This window comes from Microtus ochrogaster, unplaced genomic scaffold, assembly GCF_000317375.1.
Source record: "Microtus ochrogaster isolate Prairie Vole_2 unplaced genomic scaffold, MicOch1.0 UNK33, whole genome shotgun sequence".
NCBI classification, from domain to species: Eukaryota; Metazoa; Chordata; class Mammalia; order Rodentia; family Cricetidae; genus Microtus; species Microtus ochrogaster.
This window is the reverse complement of record NW_004949131.1, coordinates 3,431,090-3,449,935: the sequence shown is the minus strand read 5'-3', so window position 1 is coordinate 3,449,935 and position 18,846 is coordinate 3,431,090. Positions and strand designations below refer to the sequence as shown.

General features: G+C 45.7%; 1 protein-coding gene across 1 annotated transcript in view; it reads left to right on the top strand.

Moving 5' to 3' along the window:
• Positions 1–18,846, top strand: part of Thsd4 (thrombospondin type 1 domain containing 4) — a 571,613-nt gene that overhangs the window by 353,930 nt on the left and 198,837 nt on the right. The gene's annotated exons all lie outside the window — the stretch shown is intronic.

Sequence of the window (18,846 nt, the reverse complement as noted above, 5' to 3'; positions counted from 1 at the left end):
GTGCTGGGACCTGAACTTAGGGGTGTGAGCCTCCTTGTCTGTGAAGTGCTGGGACCTGAACTCGGGGGTGTGAGCCTCCTGGTCTGTGAGGTGCCGGGACCTGAACTCGGGGGTGTGGATGCTAGGCAAGCACTCTCCCACATGAACCACAGCCTCAGCCCTGCAGACAAGTTTTTATTTACAGTTTTCGTTTTCCCTTCTGCAGTCCAGGTGGTAGCCATGTGTTTGAAATGGCATCTCTGTTGGGATGAGTGATGGTTTGTTTGCTGTTTCTGAAGCCCTCAGGAGTGTCCCCCCCATCCCCATGCCTGTGCTGCAATAGGGCCTCCTGCCAGCTGCCTCTAGAAGGTGCAGCCTGTGCTGTTCCGTCTTCTATTGTGATACTGATTGGCTAACAAACGGTGGGGAAAGGGTATATACATAAATACACACACACACACACACACACACATATGCATACATATATATCAGCACACCATGCAAGTTAGGCTGACTCATGCATAATTCTTAGACTGTGGGAAGTTGAGTAGTGAGCATTGAATTGTTATCTTCAACAGGAACACACCACACCACACTCCCACCCACACACCACACTCCCCCCACACACAGGTGGGGAGGGAGGTCTTGGGCTCCCTCTAACTGGCTGGGTTCTGGGTCTGCAGCTGGTTGGGCTTCCCATTTGGACTTTTCATGGCTGTCTCACCAGACCATAACTCCACATCCTAAGCTTTCCTGGTAGCTATGTAGTAGCCATGATTCTGTCACTGCATGTTTTAACAACCCCCGAGGCAGACTCCAGACACTGCCCCTTCTACTTGGGGGGAAAAATCATTGCCCTTGGTTGTCCTTTACAGGTGCTCTCTCAGACCACTACCTTTAGAACACAGGGCTTTGAGGGGAATGTATTGAAAGGCTTGCACTTGGCCATGTAGTTCCCTGCCAATGACAAAGCAACGTCTGGGCCAGGGACACTGTCTTCTCCATCCTCCCAGACTTTAAAAGAAAAGGGCCGAGCAGTAATAACTTGGTATTAATGGATATTCTTAGCATTATTTCATTTATTTTCACCTTGAACTTCATCCACCTCCCTGTGCACCTCAAGCTCCACAAAGACAAAGACTAAATCTTCAGACCCGATACCCCTCAGCCCTGGTTCAGAGTTAGCATGGATCCTTGAGTTTGCTTTACATAGACACTCCCCGTGGAAGCAGGACCCAAATCACGTCTTTAGGGACTAATTCCAGGAAGCTCCAGAGTATCCACTGTAAGTTAGCTGGACTCATTTACAGTTCCCCAATTAGACATAATAATGTATGGCACCCCTGCCACCTCTCTGACACCTCTGCACCTGAGGAATGGCCAGGGCACCGCTACCAAAAGCCTAATCGACAGCAACAGTGATAACAAAAAGCTTCTTATTTCCCAGTGATGCCGTTGTCGGGTTACCGGGAGATCACAGTGGAGGGAGAAGGGAGAGAAGAGTGTGTGATTGAGAAAGTGTTCTGTGTGAACCTTGCTAAGGAGGCAGAAAGGGAACGTCTTCATGACCCAGGGAGTGGGGAACTGTCTAGATATGTCAGGGAGCAGAGGCTAGCCCCTCAGTGTCTCCCCAGAGCCCACCTGCTGTCCTGCCTACCAGAGTCTCCAAGCTGCTTCTGTTCTGTAGTAAGCCATACCTATCAGCTACCGAATGTTAATGATGATGATTTACCATCAGAGGCTTGGGCCTGATGGAGAAGGGGCCTGGAGGAGGAGGAGCCTGATGGAGGAGGAGGGACCTGATGGTGGAGGGGCCTGAGGGAATGTGTTTCCTCCCTACATTCACTGCAGCTTGCCAACAGTTGGTCCACATGCCAAGGATTCCTCCCCCAGGCTCAGATGGTCACAAGTACTTTGGCCAGACCCTTCTTACCCAGTCTTACCCAGTCCTGCCCTACTGCCTCTCCCAAATCCCTACAGGACAAGGACAAGCTACAGCCCTGGAAAAGGAGGATGGGTTCCCAGAGCAGAGCACCAGCTCTGTGAAAGGGGCTGCTGGGAAACAGAAGGAGGTCATTTAACTATCTGCTTCCTGCACCTTGCTGATGAAGCCAAGGGGCTAAACCAGAGCTTTCCCCTTTCTCTTCCGAGTAGAAGAATGGATGATGTTTTCCATGTAGAATCTGTAAAGCACCAAAACCTATCTTGCATGTAATTTGTAAATATTAGAAATACAATTCTAGATCCTGCTGTTTTACATTTGTGTGAAGTGTTCCATCAATGAACAAAACACAAAATTGTGTCTGAATTAGTTACTTTTCTGTTGCTGTGATAAAACACTGTCACCAGAAGCAGCTGAGAGAAGGGTTTGTTTTAGCTTACAGCTCCAGAGGGGACGGAGTCCATCAAGGCGGTGGGAGCATGAGGCTGGCCAGCCTGGGAGGCAGGGCCCGCACATTTCAGCTGCACACAGGAAAAAGAGAGAGAACAGGAAGTGACCTACTTTCTCTAGCAAGTTCCACTTCCTAGGGTTTCCAAAACCTCCCGAAATAGCACCATCAGCTGGGGACCAAGTGTTCAAATACATGAACCATAGGGGATGTTTCTCAGTCAAACTGGAAAAAATGTCATTTGAGAAAAACCTACATGACAATGTGTATGTGGACTGTGACCCATGTATATGGAGTTTTGCATGTGTGGGGCTATGTTGCATGATTTGGGTGTTGACATTGGGTTTTTTCCTTGTTTACTCTACACTTACTATATTGAGGTAGGTTCTCTCGGTTGAATCCAGCATTTTCTGATTCAGCTTCTCTAGCGAGCCAGCTTATTCTGGGGACCCTCCCTCTCCACCTTCTGAACACTGGTATCATAAGGGGCTGTCACGCCACTCCATATTTATGTGGCACTAAGAACCCAAACTGTGGTCCTCGTGCCCTGGCATGCACTTCACCACTAAGTTGCCTCCTCAGGTGTGTGGTTACCTGGTTTTGCCTGCATGTATTCCTATGTACTATATGCATGGCCAGAAATGGGTGTCAGATCACGTGGAACTGGAGTTGCAGATGGTTTTGAGCTACCTACCATATGGGTGCTGGAAATCAAACCTGGGTCCTCTGGAAGAGCAACTGCTTCTCTTAACTACTGAGTCATCTGTTCGTCCTCAGAATAATTTTAAAGATTTATTTTTAATTGTGTGTGTTTGTGGGGGCTGGTATGTGCACATGTGAGTGCCAGGGCCTACTAAGTCTAGAAGAAAGTGTCAGATGCCCTGGAGCTGGAGTTACAGGTGGCTGTGAGCTGTTCCACATGGGTCCTTTTCAAGAGCAGTCCACACTCTTAGACACGGAGCCATCCTGCCAGCACACCTTCCCAACCCTACCTGTATCATTTTTAATAGCTTCGGAAAACTTTAAACTGCTTTTGAAAATAGTCTTCTAGAAGAAACACTGGAATTCTTTGAATGGTGATACTGGAAGCAACAAGGAGCCCCTTTTATATGAAGAGAAGCCTTGTCAAGAGTGATGTGAGCCAGCATCTTCAGAGCCTGATATGAGCCTATCATTTCCGTGTTGGGAGACAGCTCATGCTGGCGGCTTGCTGCTATGCCAGAATTACGAGCCATGGCTGCTGCTTACTTGAGCCACTCTCCAAGGTTGTGTTTGAAGTGAGCCATCTTTAGAAATGAGGTCTGTTTCTAGGGAGAAGAACAACAGGCTTGCTCATTTTTTTTTGTGCGTGTGAGATTTATTATTTTTTTATGTGTGTGCACGTGTCTGTGAGTCTATGGGCAAGTGTGTGTGAGCACAGACTCCAGAAAAATAGCGTTGGGTGCCCTATTCTATCATTCTCTGCCAGTCCTTTGAGGCAGGGTGGCTCACATTTTCACAGGTAGGCTGGAAGCTGCAGTAATCCTCCCATCGCTGCCTCCACCTTAGAGCTAGGGCTGCAGGTGTGCACAGGATGCCCGGCTCGTTGTGTGAGTGCTGAGATCTGAGCTCCAGTCCTCAGGACAACACAAGAGCTTGTAACCACTGACTCACTTTCTAGTCCCAGGGTTTGTTTATCGATTGCCATAAAAGCATTACATCCCCAGGTTCTGTGTTCTTCTGCTGCAGAGCCAGCATGCTGCACAGGCAGTGTGAAGTTCCAGGCTGAAGCCTCTGGACCACATATGTACCAGGATAGCTAGGAGTGCCATCCAACATAAACTGATACGTTTACAATATTATGAAAAAATTATAATTTTATTATGTGTCACACATGTGAACTTTGTAGATGGCAGCGTATAATGATGTCAAAAAGTTGGGCATGGAGCTGGAGCGATGGCTCGAGTCTGTAAGGTGCTTGCTGTACAAACATGAGATCCTGAATTTGACTCCCAGAACCAACATATAAAAGCTAGGTGTGGTAGTAGTTGCATATAATCTCAGCACTGGGGAGGCAAAGACAGCAGGATCTCTTGGCCTTGCTGGCCAGCAGTGCAGCCAGACCACTGATCACAGGTTCAGTGAGAGATCCTGCCTCAAAACAAGAAGATGGAAGTTGATTGAGGAACACATCCGGTATTGCCCTCTGGCCTCCACATGAACATGTTCACGCATGCGGGTACACACACACACACACACACACACACACACACACACACGCACACATGCTTGCGCAAGCGCACATACACACAGGTCATGCTGGTAGGCCTTCCCGTCTTGATTCAGTGGGCTTGGGACAAAAGTGATAAGAGCAAATGTGGACGTCCATGCTGTCTGCTGAGCCTTACGGAAGGAAGCTCTTTGTCTCCTCGTTCAGTGATCTCAGATCTGCTGTATTATGAAACCTCACCAAATTGATCGAGCTAGTATGTAGGACAAATTTAACCCCTGAACCAAATAATTAGGGCATACTAGTTCTACAGTAACACATAAGCAGGAAGTCCATCAAGACTTCAGGAGAAAAAGCACCCCCTTAACTTTGTACAACTAGGACTAGAACCTAACCTGGGTCTTTGAGACCTCAAAGCCTACAAATTTTTTTTCCTTTTTTTTTTATTGAGAAAAAAAATTTCCGCCTCCTCCCAGCCTCCCACTCCTCCCGCCCTCCCCCCACTCCTCTCCCCCTCCCTCTCAAGTCTGAGGAGCAGTCAGGGTTCCCTGCCCTGTGGAAAGTCCAAAGTCCTCCCCCCTCCATCCTGGTCTAGGAAGGTGAACATCCAAACTGGCTAGGCCCCCACAAAGCCAGAACAAGAAGTAGGATCAAAACCCAGTGCCATTGTCCTTGGCTTCTCAGCAACCCTCATTGTCCGCCATATTCAGAGAGTCCGGGTTTATCCCCTGCTTTTTCAGTCACAATCCAGCTGGCCTTGGTGAGCTCCCAATAGATCAGCCCTACTGTCTTCGTGGGTGGGTAAAGCCTACAAATTTTATCAGTTGCGTCCCCCCCCCCATTAGATCCTCTAGTAACCTGAAAATACTTGGTATGAAATAAACTGAGCTCTTGAGATGGGCTCTTCAGTAAGGAAAGCCACTGACCTTAGTTACATGTCAGGACTACCAGCTGCCACTTATTTGGAGGATTCATCCATCAAGACACACAACTGGCTCATTCAGACTGAGTGAGAGCAGCTTACATCGGTTATTGTGCTGTTTAATTGGCTTTAAAAAGAATTTTTTTCCTCCAGTAATATTCTTAAAAATGAAACAAATACAGTAGGAATCATTCTACTACACACTGGCAGAAAGTCTAAGCTCTCTCTGAACTGGGGTAGCGAAGGGGTGATGAACAGTCCTAGAGACATGTGATGCCACTGTACTAGCGTAAGAGGCTTTTTATTGATTAAAGACAGAGCATTGCCCATTGATATGAAATAATTTCATTGGAACACCCAGCAAGCTGCCTGCTAGCGGAACTCGGCACAGTGACTAATATCTAGAAAGCTCTCAGTGGCTGGGAGGCATAATCCTGGCTTGGGATTGGTAACCATTTCTCCCAGGGAATGAGATTGCCTGGGGATCTATTCCAGAGGCTTTACTGAGGTTCTATTAACAGGACAGACACCACATTAGGCACGAAAGATGATGAGTGAACGAGGCAAATTTGCTGCCCTATCAAGGGTAACAGATAATAGACAAGTACCCAAGCATCCAATATTGGCGACAAGAGCTCCAAAGGATGTCCAAGGAGCTGAACAGATGGCCCAGTGAGCAAAAACTCCTGCGCATTCCTGAGTTCAGTGCCTGGAACGCATGTAAAAGAACGGCAGATATCGTGGTGTGTATTTAGCACCCTCATAGTGAGATGGGAGATGGAGAATCTACTGGAAGCGAGCAGGCCAGTACACAGCACAGCAGAGAAGACAAGGCAGACCCTGCTTTAAAGTAATAAAGAGAACCGACTCCTGAAAGTTGTCCACCGACTACACATGTGCCATGGCAGATACATGCCCCCTGCACACACAATCAATGTTTTAAAAGTGTATAAAGAGTATTTAATTAGGGACTGAGAAGATCGCTTAGTGGGTAAGGGCAGATACGCAAACATGAGGACCTGGGTTCAAATTCACAGCTCCCATGTAAAATGCCAGTTGGTAGTGGTGCATGCCTTTAATCCCAGCACTTGGAAGACAGAGACGGGCGGATCTCTGTGAGCTCAAGGCCAGCCTGCTCTGCAGAGCGAGCTCCAGGACAGCTTACATAGAGAAACCCTGTCTCAAAACAAACACGCAAAAATGTTATGTGGCACACACACACACACACACACACACACACACATACACACACACACACACACACACACACACACACACACAGAAAAAAGAAGCTGGAGGGGGATATCCTGAAGGAGCTGTTTTAGATTATGTGGGCGGGGTGGTCCTTGCAAGGGCACAGCACGTGCTGAGGAACTGAGTAAAGGGAGGGACCACGCACCAGAGATGCAGTCACACTCCCTGGATCTAGAACAAGCATAAGATTGAATTGAAAAGGGACCAGGTTTATCTGAAGCCCACCTTTTTTTTTTCTCTATTGGTCTCCCTTGAACATCAGTCTCCACTATCCAGGGGCCAGAACCGCAGGCAGCAGAGCCTGCATATAAGGCAGGCTGCTCAGAGGTCTCCTTATACACGTCAGATGCTCTTACGGGGTGGGAAATCGGTTTTTTCTTGAATTTAACAAATCTTGATACATTCTAGGCTCTTGTACAGTGGATGAGAAGTTGGGCACAGGTTTAAGTGATTTGGGGGAGAAGTTTGAAAGAGAATAAAAATGGATATATTCTGGCCCCTAATTTGAGAGGAGTCACATGGAAATGAGAAGTTGGGAGGGATGGGAAGAAGGGAAAGGCTGTGCTGTCTGTGGCCTGGTCACAGACTCAGTCTTCTTGCTAATTAGGGATTGAGCCAAGGTGAGACTGGAAACATCTCCTCTCTACACACTAAAGGAAACATGCCAGTTCTCTCCCTCATCCAGGCAAAGGTTGTCAGTAAAGGTGACAGCATAAGGACTTTCTTCAAAGCCCGAGTATTCTCACTGAGTTGAATACCATAAAATTAGATATTCTTTTCCAGAAAAATAAATGTAAACATATGTTTAAGGGCTGAAGACGTTGCTGAGTTAGTAGATCGCACACCTGTCATGCATAAAGCCCTGGGTTCTATCCCCTGTACCACATAAATCCAGGACAGTGACACAAGACACAAGCCAGTAATCCCAGCCCTTGGGGGGTAGAAGAAGGAGGATAAGAAGTTCAAGGCCATCCTGAGCCACACAACAAATTCAAGGCTAGCCTGGTCAACAAAAGGCCTTGTCTCAAAAAAAAAAATGTTCCATTGCAAATGTTGAGTGTTTAGTTCATGTTCGTTAATGATCTATGTGGAGAAAATCAGGTCTCCAAAACTCTCTCACCCCTCACCCCCAATTTGCTTTGGCTTTTGTCTCATCTGGAAGATTGATTCTCTGATCCTTCCAACCATAAATCATTTAAGCAACTTCGATGAAATCACAGCTCAACTTCCAGAGTTCTCTGTGTCATTATTGATTCTTGTCAAGTTCTGTGTGACCACAATGAATCTCAACAAAGCGGTTCCAATGCCAGACCCCTGGGCTGTTTCTGAAGGCCAGTCCCTTTCCTCTGGAGGTTTGATAAGAAAAGCCTCTGGATCTACTGCACATGCCCAGAGCTGGTGTGGGGATTATATTCAGTCAGTGTTTGTTAAGGATCTTTTTGAAGGCTGTAGGGAGGGCGAGGTCCATGAATATTTCAATGTGTAAATGGGGTTTTGCTGATCGGCGCTTCCCCGCTGTTCTAGAATGACCTCTTCTTTGACTCCGTGTTCCCCACAGAAACCCCTGGTCCCCCTAAAGGCTACATTTCCATTCTTTTTTGGTTTGGGGGCTTTAGAATTGTTTTGTACATCTATATGTCTGTCTGTCTGTCTGTCTGTCTATCTATCTATCTATCTATCTATCTATCTATCTATCTATCTATCTATCTATCTATCTGGGTGTGTGTTTGTGGGTACATGCATATCAGTGTTTGTGTAATGGTCAGAAGACAACTATGAGAATCGATTCTCTCTTTCTACTATATAAAAAAGACCCACCCTTGGGATCGAACTGAGATCATCGGGCTTGGCAGCAAACAGCCCATGGAGTCATATTGCCTGTAAAGGATGATGATGAAGTTTTGTCATGGGCACCAGGGATGGGCAAATTCTTTGCCTTGTCTCATGTGTTCTCCTTCGGTGTGAAGGTTTCTGTTCAGCAGAGTTCTGGTACTGGGAGCAGAGGCCTAGCAGCCACCAGCTAATGTTTCTTATTTTGAGGGTTCATGTGAAATGCCACGCCCCCACTTCAGCTCACGGGTTTTCTGGAGCACTCCAGCAAATGACTCTTCTTTTTTTTTCTCTTGCATTCTGTCCTGTTTTGGTGCAGGTGTGAAGGTCAGAATGCGGCTCCTTGCCTTCCATCTTGCTTGAGACCAGTTCTTGTTACTGACTGACTGGCCCGACAGCTTGTGGATCTTCTCCTGCCTCTGCCTCCTGTCTCACCATAGGAGAATTTAGATTATAGGTGTGTGCTACTGTGTCCTGTTCTCTCTGGGCTTTGGGAATTCAACCCAGTTCCTCACATTTCCAGGACATGTGTTCACTGAACTGTCGCCTCAACCCACAAAGCATTTTAACTTCGCTCCTCCTTCAGCCACACCAGCGGTGCCGGTGGCTCCTCGGAGGATTACGTACCACAGAGGTTGAGCCACTTCAGGGGGCGGCATTTCCCTGAGACCCCTGTGTTTACAGAAAGGATCGTAGACGACAGTAAAGCACATAGGACAGCCATGGTTCAAGCTGCTCCCACTGCTCCTGAACTGATTTTTCCTCTACCGCTGCAATGTGAGCTGAAGGGGAGGTGGCCACAAAAACCATGGGCTTTAAGTTTAAGCTAATATTTAACGTGGGGTAAGGAGTGCTGGTAAATATTGATCTCTGTTCCCTCCTGTTTCCCTGGGGGCTCCGTCTTTCTACTCAGAACATTAAATGGTTGTTTATTATGCCACCAGCATTGTAAAAACAAGACCAGGATTCTTTTCTGACTTCTTTCCCTGTGTTTCTTTTTTAAAGACATGAAAGTATTCGGTATCCCACAGGATAGGGCAACTGTGTATGTCTCAAGTGACAGCCATGCCGAGTCGGCCCTATTAAGTCTTCATGCTCTTCGGGGACCTCCTTCTTTGCGTGTGCAGATGTAGAATGTTAGCCTTCACATGCTAGAAAAAGCACCATGACCACTGTCACATGACCACTGGGCTTAAGTAGCCAACAGTAGTCATGAGAGCCCTGTTTCTGTGGGGCGGGCACTCTTCTGTGTTTGCCAGATCACTCATGGTCACTAAGTGCTAGAGTAGGAGCTGAATTCTGAATCATTTTCATATTTAAAAACGTAAATGTAAATAACTGTGTGTTGGGTATGTTTTAGCTTCATTTTCCTGGCTATGATAAAATGCCCTGACTAAAAGCAACCGAGGGGAGGAAGGGGTTTGTTAGGCTTACAGTGGTAAGTTATAGTCTAAGTTGTGGACGTTTTGGGAAAAACGATGCAGGAGCTCAAGCATCTGGTGACATCACTTTCCCAGTCAAGAGCAGAGAGAAGTGAATTCATGGACGCTGCTGTTTACTCACTTTCTTCTGTTTCAGGACGCTCTCCCAGGGAACAATGGGCTGAGTCTAAGTGGATTGACAATTAGCACAATTATCCACAGACATGTGGGTAGACATCTGGACACGGGCTAACCTGATCTGTTCACAGACATGGTCACAGGCTAACCTGATCCACACAATTCTCAGTTCAGGCTTTCCTCTCAAGTGAGTTGAAGTTGCAAGTTGACAATTTAAAACTAACCATCCCAGGGCAAGAAACTACCATGCTGGTAGCATGCTGGTAGTTTCCTAAGGGTTAGTTAAACATCTATAAAAGGACCACAAAGCTCAGTGGTGGTAGTGCACGCCTTTAATCCCAGCACTCGGGAGGCAGAGGCAGGTGGATCTCTGTGAGTTTGAGGCCAGCCTGGTCTACAAGAGCTAGTTCCAGGACAGGCTCCAAAGCTACAGAGAAACCCTGTCTCCAAAAACAAAAACAAACAAACAAACAAAAAGGACCACAAAGACCAGCAATGGTTCGTGTGTTACTTTGACCCCCTCCTCAACTCAGGAGTGGCAAGTCCTGAACATAGCTGGACTTCTCTGTTTTAACTTGGCCTTAAAAAAAAAAGTAGTCCACTGTTTCTGGCTCATTGGCTCTCTCTCTTCCTCTCTCCCTCTCCCCTTCTTTCCCTATATGTGTGTGTACAAGATTGCATAACCATTGCTTTTATATTATTTACAACACCCCAAACAGAAAGCTGTAGCATGAATTCTAATTGGTTTTAATAATAAAAATCCAGAGTTAGATATATTAGGGGGTGAAAGCTGAAAGATCAGAGAAGCAGAGCAGCCAGCCACTAGTTTTTGCCTCTACTGACTCCTCAAACCAAAGTGGACAAAATCCTGTCTCCATGAATCCTCAGACTGAATGCTGTCTCTATAAAACCTCAGACTGAATCCCGAGCTCCTGTCTCCTCCCACCTCAGAAAGCCTATACTTTTATTTGTAGCCACTCCCCATTTCCCACCGACCCCCACCACTAGACTGTCACTGTGCTTGTTGGTTTTGAAATGTCAACCTGACACAGCCTGAAAGAGTCATTCAGGAAGATAATCTTAATTAAGGAATTGTCTAGATCAGCTTCCTCTATAGGGATGTCTATGGGGCATTGTCTTGATTATTAATAGATGTGGGGAAGACCCAAACCATTGTGGGTGGCACTGTTCTCTGGGATCACAAACTGCGTAAGAGATGAAAAGGTAAACAACCAAACAGACTTGTATACATTTTTTTCTTCTCTGCTCTTGAGTGGATGACTGGTTGCTTTGGTCCTCTGCCACTGTGACTGCTCTCAATGGACTGTGAACTGGACTTGTAAGCCCTTTCTTCACCTAATTTGCTTTTCAACGGGATATTTTATCACAGGGAAGAAAAAAAGAACAACTGCTAACCTGCTTCCCATATCTCTAGATTGGCCTATTCTATTTCATAAGAACGGAGTCATGCAGCAGTATGCGGTCTTTATGATTGACTTCTGACACTCAGCAAAATATTTTCAGAGCCCATCTATGTTATAATATGTATCAGGACTTCATCCCTTCATGAGATAAAATATAATTCCATATCTTGTTTTTTGTTTATCTACTTATTTTCATTTGTGTCGATTTAATTTTGGCTGTTGTATTAGTCCATCGAATTACAACAGCCCACACTTTTTCTGATACATAATTTATAAGCAGTGATGCTCATGGCTTACAATTCTGGAGGCCAGGAGTTTAAGATCAAGCTCCAATAGATTCAGTGTCTGGTGAGGGTTCAGGATCTACTTCACAGATGGTACCTCTGGCTGCATCCTCATGCAATGATGGGGAAAACCAAACTCCACTGACCTCATTAGTAAGGGCTCTAATTCCATTCATGAAGGCACGTGTGGTAACTGTATTCCTACCATCCCATGACTGCCAGACGGTTTTCCATAGCTTATACACTGTACTTTGAATGTTACCTTTCATACAAGTAGCTGGAAGGCAGCTTATGTGATATTTTTAGCATTTTGTGCACAAAACAGTCAGTTGTTGTTGATTTTTGTGACAAGGTCTTGTGCACCCCAGGCTGGCCTCAAATTCACTTTGTAGCTGAGGATGACTTTACAGTGCTGATCCTCCTACCTCTACTTCCCGACTGCTGGGTTAGCAGCACGCACTGCCACACTAGTTGTGTGTGCTGCTGGGATCATGTGTGCCCCTGGGGATCATGTGTGCCAGGCAAGCCCTTTACTACCTGAGCTTCACCCCTGTCCATGCACCTTGGTATGGAATTTTCCACTTGTAGAATCATGATGGTGGCTCCCACAGGTATGGGGGTTTGAGGTTTTAAATGTGAAATTCAACCCAGTTGAGTTAGCTCTAGGAAATACTTGAGAAGTACCATGGGTCAATCATAGGCATTCCAGGGGATTTTTTTTATGAGTTTATTTCACAAAAGAATTTCCTCCCAAAGTCCTCAAACAGGCATGAAATATCTAAGTTTATTTTCAGATGGCAGTAAATAAATATGAATAAAGTACTCTAACCAAAAGCAATTTAGGAACCCAAACTTGGTCTTTTTTATTGTGCGGTAGGTGCTTTATCCTCTGGACCATCGCCCTATCACGGAGATGCAGTATTTAAACATGCCTGAAGAAGTAGTGGTATATCAGAAAGGCAAGGATGGAAAGAAATATTCCAATACAACATGCTTCTTCAAACCCTTAACTTTTCAAGGTGCTAGGAAGATCCTAGTTCATACACCATAGCTAGGTTTGCGTCTTCCCAAGTACTCCAGTTTAAAGTGAGTATGTGGGAGGAGGAAACTGGCAGACACATGGCATGGGTAGTCTCAACCACAAGGTACCCTGTACTATGGTACTGGCTGGCTTGATGGTTTGACTAATATCAGATAAGCTGTGTAAAAAAAAAAAAAACAAAAAAAAAACCCTGGCTGTCTTGTGTCCATAGTTATACCGCCCAAGAGTTGTGCTCAACACAGCCTTGACACTCAGCAGTTGATAAAGAGATGGGTGCATGAACCCCTAAGTGGGAGATGATGGAGGCATACTGCCCTGCAGGTAGAATACTGCCCTATGCCACAGGGCATTCTACAGCACCCTCTCTTCCCTCTTTCTGCGCATCCCTGTGCTAACATTTTGATTTTTGCTTCACAAGAGGAGCACGTGGGGAAGTCATATGGAGCAAAAGAAAGGACACAGCACTTGCGTAGTAGATCATACCTCTGTGAGCATTGCTGGGACTTCCCACGATGGAAGGAGCTGATGGCATCCATTGTCTTGTACACAGGGGTCACGTCATCCTTGCATTGTTCTCAGCCCAGTTTTGCTGTCCTTTATACATGGCAGGATAAAGCTTCATAGACTGTCAGAGAACCATCTCATTTGGTCTTCACTTTGAAGGTGCTAGGAAAGTATCCTCAAAACCATTTTAATGGCAATGGTCTTGTATACAGTGTGCGCATGTATGTATGGGTATGTATGTATATCATAATCTGAATAATAAGACTAACAACTTAATTTTTTAAAGGGCAAAAGGTTCAAAGCAGTGTGTAGCATGGGAAGGTATATGAACAGCCAATAATTGTGTAAAGATGTTCACCGTCATAAACCATCTGGAAAATGTAAGCAGAAACTTCCGTAGTGCCATTAAGATGATGTCCCTAGAGAGAATAAGTGTTGAAAAGGATGGGAGACTAAACGCCTCACATACATTGCTAGCAGGCACATGAAATGGCACAGCCCCATTGGAGAAATGACCAGGCAATTTCTGTTCTAGGTATTTACTGAGAAGAAATAAAACCATGCCTGTGCACGCATGTTGCTAGAAAGAGGAAAAGGGGGGATGTGGCCATGGCTATTAATACCAGCTGTATTCATAACTCAGAAATGGAAACAAGCCAAGCATCTTTCAGTAGGTGGGTGAGTAAACAAAGTGTTGCTTGATGAATAGGAGAGATCCACTCAGCAGCAAACAATTGATGCACAGTGCAGATGAATGTGTCTCAGTCATTGTGTTGATCAAGAGAGCAGTACAGTGACTAGAGAGATGGGTAGCAGTTCAGCTTACTGCTCTCCCACAGGACCTAGGTTTCGCTCCCAGAACTCATGTCATGTCAGGTGCTCACAGTCACCTGTTCCTCCAGCTCCAAGGATTCCAAGCCCTCTTCTGGCTTTCAAGGGCACCCACATATACAGAACACACACCTACACATCCATACACACAAAAAATGCACATAAATAAAAGTAAAAGAAAGAGAAGGAGAAGCTACCCCCAGAGTTTAGAGTTGATCTACAGAATTCAACTTGGCTGCAGCTCTAAGACACATTAGTTTAGGGAACTGACTTCATATAAGTAGGGGTAGTTCTTTGGGGATGATTGAAGTAGCCTATATTTTGATTCCAGTGGTAGAATCACATCTATAAACAGATCATATTTATCCATGTTTGTCAAAACTTAGCAAGATATACACCTAGGGGTTTGTGTCATGTGATGTATAAATCATCCATTTACAAAGTAAACAGGTTCAAAAAGATCAAGAAACATAATCAAGTCAAGCAGGAAATAACTGAAGGAGCCTGTGCTTAAACATGGGGCCACCTAATGTTCAAGCTAAGGACTCTCACTGGTGTAGGAAGCAGGCAAGTGATATCAGGCTCAGCAGCAAGTCGGGGGTGGGAGGGGTACCTTCAAGTTCACATTCCGGTCCTGGGCATGGCACCTGAGATGAAAAGAGCCAATGTTTATTACAGTCACCTTCAGGAATAATTAGGAGGGCTTGACAGATGTTGGCACAGAGATCAGCATTGTCTGAGCGACAGAGTCTTCCAGAAGAGCAGGTATTAGGGTTGCTCCTCTGTAGGAACCCCCCTCAGGTAATCAATAATAAGCCTGTGAGGATCTTTCCCACGAGGGTTATGACCTGGTTGTTCTTCTTGCAAGAGAACAACTCTCTACCTTTACAAACCAGTTCCTAAGACCCAAACATCTTCACAGTGGGGCTGGAGGCATAGTTCAATTGGCAGAGTGCCTGCCTAGCATACAAGAAGCCCTGGGTTTGATTCCTAGCGCTGCATAAACTGGGGTGGTCATGCATCTTTCCGTGTTGGAGGACGTCTCAGTGGGAAAGAGTGCTTGCTATACAAACATGAGGACCCAAGTCTGAATCCTCAGCACCCGTGTGAAAAGCTGGGCATAGCTGTGCATAGCTGTGCATAGCTGTGCATATCGATAATCCCAGTGCTGTTGGACGCAGAGACAGGAGGATGGTAAGGCTTGTTAGTCACCAGCCCAGTTTCAGTTTCAGCGAGAGACCCTGTCTTGAGGGAATAAGGCAGAAAGTGGTAGACCAAGAACCTGATGACCTTCCCCACGTCAGTGAACACAGCACCTCCATGTGGTGCACACAGAGCACGTGTATACCACACTCACACATATACCGTACTTTCATATACACATAGAAAATATTCATAGTATAACCAATGTTTATATATTGCAAAAATAATAGAAATATAAACCAAAAGAGAATGTTTTAAACCTTTAACCTATTATTCTATAACAATAATAATAAATGATCTTTTATCATTTCCAGCAAATAAAGATACTTTTTTTAACAAAAATAGCCTCATAGTATATATACTACTTTTTATTTTTTTTTTATTTTTTTTATATACTACTTTTTATAAAGTGCCTGTCAATCAGTAATCAGCAAACATTTCTATCATAGGATATATACAGACAAGTATATACACTAATAGATAATTTGCCATTCGTATGACACTTATGATTATATTCAAATATAATATATTCAAATATGTGATTATATTCAAATTTAAGTAAAATCTCACCTATGTGTTTAAGGTTTTTTAAAAATTGTATTTGTTTTTCTTTTTTTCCAACATTTGCCATTACCTACCGCCCTCCTGTAAAAGAAGATCTTATTGACTCGGTTTTTCAGAATTTCTTTAAAGACCGTTCTCTAAGTCAAACTCTGTGTTACAGGCTTTGCTGTCTTTAAGGTATCCGATAATATTGTCAGAATTTTAAATGGCTTTAGTGGCAGTGAGTGGATGTTGTCCATGTCCCCTGAACTCAGGGCAGCACCTCGGTGCTTGTGTTAAGTATTCTCTCTACCCACAGAAGCCTGAGCTCTCAGATCAGTTAGAAATCCATCTTTGATATCGTTCAGCTCCGACTCCCAAAACCAGTGATGCCTTTTGTATTCTACTGTGAGAAGAAAAATAGTTCTTTCAAAAAGGTTCATTTGAACACATGGGTGGGTTGGCGGCTGTCGACAAAAGGGGGAGCTGGAAAAAGGAGTGATCTGTGGTCCTGGTGCTTCAGTTTGGGGGGCTGTCTGCAGCACTCTTGCTGTGTGACTGACCTAACCCTCTGGGCCCCTGGGTCCCCATCTCCAGGATGAGGGACTGAGGAGGACATAGACTACTTGGTTTTCAGTTATGGCATCCTGTAGGTCGCCTGCTGTTTAAAGCCTTTTGCTCAAAGGCCGGGCCTGTAAACCGAGTGTCAGGCCTTTGAAATACAGCTGTGTGGGAAAGGAAAATTCCCAGCAGCCAGCTTGCCGCTGGACCACAGTCCTGTTCTTTGTGAAGTAATAAATTGTGTGCTGGCTCCCAGATTATGCCAGATTGCCTCCGGTTCTGCAAGTGGCTTTTTCAGGAACGGTTCCCATTGCCGGAAAGTGGGTGTTAATTTGTGCCTTGGCTATCTTTCAGGGCACACTCTGGCAGAACCCTGGCATCTTTTTCAAAGGATCAGCAGATGTAATGGCTTGAGAGATGCTCTGCTTGCAGGAAGACAAGCCCTGCACATCCACGACCAGGCATTTACAGATCACACAGCCTGGGTCTGCGTAGGGTTTGGGACCAAGTGGGAACACTCTGGCCATCATAGCGGCGGAAACAGATACCCGAGAGCTTGCAGGGGGGTGTATTCTTTACAAAGGATCTGTGGGCCATGAAAATGGTCCATGTGGCATCGTGAGGAGCTGTTAGCAAAGGAAGGAAGGAGAGAATCGAGCAGAATGACATTTGAACTGGGCACTTTTTGGTTTGCAGGCTCTGTGGGCATGCCTCGTCAGCTCCACACTGTATTTCTGGGATGTCATCATGGCCCTCTGCCCAGTGTTGATGGTCAGTGGCCCTGATGACCTCTCTGACCTTAGAGCTCAGTGTGCCCATCTCCAGTCTCTCAGTCAGATCACCCAGTCACCGCTCCTTACCGAGCTCGCTCACTCTTACATGACTCTCCTGACTTATAGTACTGAGTCTTTTTGGAACTTCAGTGTAGTGTAATGTAGTGTGTGTGAGTGTGTGTGTGTGTGTGTGTGTGTGTGAGTGTGTGTGTGTGTGTGTGATTACACAGGTGTGACTTCCCCTAGTCAATCTCAGGAGTCATTCCTCAGGAGCTACCCACCTTGTTTTGGAGCAAGGATCTTTCTCTGAACTTGGAGCACTCAAATTTCGATTAAGCTGGTGACTGTCACACCCAGGGGACCCTCCTCTCTCCACTTCCCCAGTGCTGGGATCATGAGTGCACACCACCATGCCTTGCTTTGTCCACGCGTGAGATCCAGCTCAGGTCCCTAGGTTTGTGCGATCAATGCTTTACCAACTGTGTCGGCTTCCCACCCCCAGATTTGAACCACTTACATTTAAAAAAAAAAATTCCTGCCAGAGCCATGAAGCTGCTCGAGGGTCCTCAGAGGAAGACAAACACGGTATAGCAGATGCTTCTTCTGTTGGCTGTGAATGTTGGCGAAGAGGACAGACCAGACCTTCTCTTTCCTTGATTATCCTGAGACCTCAGGCAGGAAGGTTCAGGAGAAGTGGATCTGGGAAGCCTCAGAGGACAGGAGGCTCTGGCAACACACACGCGTGATTTGATTGCACAAAGTAAGCCATTCCCTGGGAGTATGAATCTGGAAGGGTCCTGTATTCTCCCCCCACCCCCGTTCTTAAAACATTCAATTAGGCTATGGAAAGTTTAGTTCCTCTAGATAATTTATACAAGACGTTGGAGTACCTGGGGATCCTGCATCTGTTAGCTGTAAGCCCTGAAATATGGGTTCAGTTATCATCAGGAAGGCGTCATGATGAGCCGGTACATTTCCTGGGCAGAGGAAGGCACTTTCCTTCCCAAAGTGAAGTCTGCACCTGGGTGGGATGGTAGAGCTAGCCTATGGCTAGGGCTAGCCTATGGCTAGGGCTAGCCTATGGCTAGGTAACCTTAGTGTAAGGTCTCCATCATGGATCATAGCTAGCAGAACAGCTGTTCTTGAAGCTGTGTGGTAGATGTGGTCAACTCAACCTCATGGATCCTCACCACACCCTAGTGGTGTGATTTCCCCTTTCCTCCTTGTTTTAGTTAGAATTTGAGTCCCAGAGAGGTAAGTTCTCAAAACCCACTCAGAAAATGCAGATGTAAAGCCAGATGTGTCTAATCAGAGCGCTGTGGTGTTTGAGCAGCACCATCCTGTTCTTGTTCATCCGGCAATAGTCATTGAGGATTACTATGGGCCTCAGTGTGGCCAAGCACTCTTCTGGGCTCAAAGGCTGGGGATTACTTGGTAAAATGCTTGCTTTGCAAGCAGGAAGAACAGAGTTTGAAGAACTCTCTCTCTCTCTCTCTCTCTCTCTCCCTCTCTCTCTCTCTCTCTCTCTCTCTCTCTCT